Raw genomic sequence first — 3,877 nt, forward strand, 5'->3', positions numbered from 1 at the left:
CAGCAGCGACCCAGATCTGTTCCATCAGGTTCAGATCTGCCGATCTGGCGGCCAAGACATCACATAAAGTCACTGCCACGCTCCTCAAACCACTGAAGCATATTTCTGGTGTTACGAACCGAATATGTTGCTGGAAGTAGCCACTGCCATCTGTGAAGACTTCAACAATGAAGTAACGTAGGCGCTCATTTAGTCCACAGTTATGGTACCTTTGACCAGTACCACAGGTACAGTGGAGGCCCACGTGCATGTCATCCGTAGCACAACATGTGACGTTATGCGATTTTAGACAAGCTAATCGGCAGCCTAAAATTACTGCTACAAGGTAAGATGAATTTGATGTATGGCTCAACGCTGGCGGGACATGGGCTAAGAGTGGGCTGCAGCAGATGCTCCAGGTCAGCCCAGGATGACGACTGGATATGGGTAAATCCCAGAAGAAGGATGCTGGAAAAGATCGCTGGATTAGCAGAATGCGGAATGACCAGCAATGGCGGACTCTGAGACAAGCTCAAAAATTGCGTCCTACTGCTCTGTGAGAGTCTATAATAGTTTACAGTGAAGTATTAAATACAAATCTGAATACATTAGCGATTCCAGAAAAATGAAGTGTTTCCAATGACACAGCAGCAGTATCAGTATCTTTTAAACAACAACAATTAATGAAACTACCTTGCAGATTAAAACTGTGTGCTGGACCGAGACTCGAACTCGGGACCTTTGCCTTTCGCGGGCAAGCGCTCTACCAACTGAGCTACCCAAGCACGACTCACGCCCCGTCCTCACAGCTTTACTTATGCCAGTACCTCGTCTCCTACCTTCCAAACTTTACAGAAGCTCTCCTGCGAACCTTACAGAACTAGCACTCCTGAAAGAAAGGATATTGCGGAGGCATGGCTTAGCCACAGCCTGGTAGAGCGCTTGCCCGCGAAAGGTAAAGTTCCTGAGTTCGAGTCTCGGTCCGTCACACAGTTTTAATCTGCCAGGAAGTTTCATATCAGCGCACTTCCGCTGCAGAGTGAAAATCTCATTCTGGAAACAACAGTTAATAATTGACAGTGACCAAATATTTCCACAATGAACCTCTGAATCAACAACCTTCCATTGATTGATGCAATTTCGACATACAAAATCTCTGTTGTTAGTACTGCACTATAGCTATCATTACTAAAAGTTAGTATTTGCATCTGTTTCATTTCTTGGTTTATTAAAGTTTTTATATCTTGTCATTATGCAAATGTTTGTCACAAGATCGTATCCCCCACAGTTACACACCAAATGAACACAGCATGAATACAAATGTTTGTTGGTGTTGAGACAGCAACCAGCCACAAATTTATTTGAATAACTTATATTTTGTCATACTTGCGTATTTATTTAATGTACAGCTTATTTTGTGAGTAACTTTCTTTAAAAGTTATCTACAAGAGCTATAAAAAGCTATGCTAATTTAAAAATTGTGTGTGTTAACGGACACCACAATTGAAAAGAGAACCAAAAGGCCAAGAAGGCCTAAATAATTGTTTAAACAATATCTGACGACAATCTGCTATCTGTATCATGAGCAATCTTGAGCAAGAATGCTAGCTTACATATTTATGGTCTAATTATTACTTATATTTATTGCAAATGATCCAAGTGTAACTGAATGTTCATGACATTTCTTTTTTTGAATACTGTTGTAATTTATCAGTCTAACCCTCGAAGAGGTCAACATGAATCAAATCAGTTCTGTAGAGCTTAAGGGCGATGACCTTCAACAGATGGAGAAACAGACAGTTGCAGAACGCTACGGGAGTCAAGTGGAGACTGAGACTTTCCATGTGACAAGTTCAAAGGAGCAATTCTGAACAATTTACGTAGAGTTCTGGAAGGAGGAAGGCCTGCCTATGGTAATGGGTTCGATTCCGTCGTCATAGTTGATTAATTCCAGGTGGTGAATTGTCGCTATTGTACTTTAACTTCTGAAGGATCTTTATATTGCGAAAGGTCTTAATGTGCTCCACAGTAGGACTCTTAACTTTCACTGCTTGGTTTATGGAACTGAGAATAGGCAGAGTATGAGTTATTATTCAATGGATGGCATAAGTTAATTTTTAAATAATCACACTGAATTCCGAACTGTTTTGGGCTGATGAATATTTCGTGATTACGAAGTGGACTTTGTTTCCGCTTATCTTTAATGATTATTTAGTTTGGGGATTTTGCTACCATTATCGTAATCCCTTTAACGTAACTTCACTGCATTTGATAAAGCAATTTCTGTCTGTATTTTGATTATCATAGGTCCACTTCCCGTTTATTTGAGATGTCCTTTCTTGAATAAACAGTATTCAGCATAATTGTGTCGTCAACGTCAATTGCAGCCATTAGAATAGAACGGTTTTTATTCTAGCCAACGCGTAGACTATTTGGCTGCAGGATCACAGCTACAGGTTTTTATTTGCAGTGAGTTAGCTTTGAGGAAAGAAAGACGTGCACGGTTCGATCCTACGACTACATCGAGCTATTTTTTTTAAAAAAAAGCCATGCAAAGCCAAAATACATACAGTACGAGTAATAGCACATGAAGACGCAGCTGGTTTTCTCGTACGGGATGCTGTTTGAATGCGCAACTGCACTTACGTGTTAACAGCGACTATTAGATATCGTCGCAAACAGTGCCCTCATCGGTGCTTACTCCTGTTGGATAACGACGTATATGGACACGTTAATCGATCTGGTATAACTGTAAACGTGATTCATCTGACCAATCGACAAACTGCCATTGGTTCAGGGTCTAGTCACAATGATTTTGAGTCCACTGCAATGTTGACTGATACTGTCGTTCAGTCAACATGGGAACACGGAGTCCATGCCCAGTAATGTGCGCTGAACGGAATGTCCCGAACACATGTGTGTTCCTTGATGGAACATGGATGTCGAACACATTGTCACCTCCTTCAACCACTTTCGATAAACCGTCCGAACTTAGCACGCTAAGATTCGATATGCTTCGCAGTGATGCACGTTCTATTCCAGGCACTCCCTTTTCGAAGTGGCTTATGTAATTGGATGACCCCATTTGCAACCCGTATCGTTTCTAGAATAACTTAACATTCTTCTCTTTTTAGATTATATAGGTCTATTTTGCTAGCCCCGTCAGTGCCAGTAATACAACCAGGTGGCGTTCAATCTTGTGGTGGACAGCAGTCGTAATGTTCTGGCTTCTCAGTGTACGAGAAAACTTGTAACCCTTCTTCACTTACGGCCATCTGCAGTGTATTTCATTGCAAGCTCACTTTCGTCATGATATCATATGAGCAATTGGATGAAAGTGAGAGCTATTTTGAGAGCAACTTGAGTGCATCACAGTAACACTGACAACACCAACTAGAATTCGGAATGTAAATGTATCTTCAAAATTTGAGTCAACTCTGACCGACAGAATGCTCTTCGTTGGCCAAAACCAGCAGCTTTCAAAACTAAACATTTAAGTTTATAGCTTTAAAATGATCTGTACTACGAAGAAGTATCTTATTAGTGGCTCCAGATGTGTGCTCCCTGCCGCCGTTGGATAAGCAGCTGCAGCAGCAAGTCGTATACTCCTAGCTCACTCATTTGTTACATAGTTTAATTCTTAATTTCTTTGCGTGTTTTTAGTACTTGCATTGTTTAATTCATAAATTTCGGGCGTATTATAGTATTTGAGAGTTGTAGCATCGCGTTTTAGTACCTGAATAGTGTAAATTCGCGTAGTCGTTTGTCTACTGTTTTGTTTTGAACGGCCAGTGTCGGTTGGTCGCAGTCAGTGTGCTCCCTGCCGCCGTTGGATAAGCAGCTGCAGCAGCAAGTCGTATACTCCTAGCTCACTCATTTGTTACATAGTTTAATTCTT

General features: G+C 41.2%; 1 non-coding gene across 1 annotated transcript; it reads right to left on the minus strand.

Moving 5' to 3' along the window:
• Positions 1 to 690: 690 nt before the first annotated feature.
• On the minus strand, positions 691 to 765 carry Trnas-cga (transfer RNA serine (anticodon CGA)). The gene has a single exon. It is a non-coding gene; the product is annotated as a tRNA-Ser (tRNA).
• Between the last annotated feature and the right edge of the window lie 3,112 nt (positions 766 to 3,877).

The sequence above is a fragment of the Schistocerca serialis genome, chromosome 4, assembly GCF_023864345.2.
Source record: "Schistocerca serialis cubense isolate TAMUIC-IGC-003099 chromosome 4, iqSchSeri2.2, whole genome shotgun sequence".
Lineage (NCBI taxonomy): Eukaryota > Metazoa > Arthropoda > Insecta > Orthoptera > Acrididae > Schistocerca > Schistocerca serialis.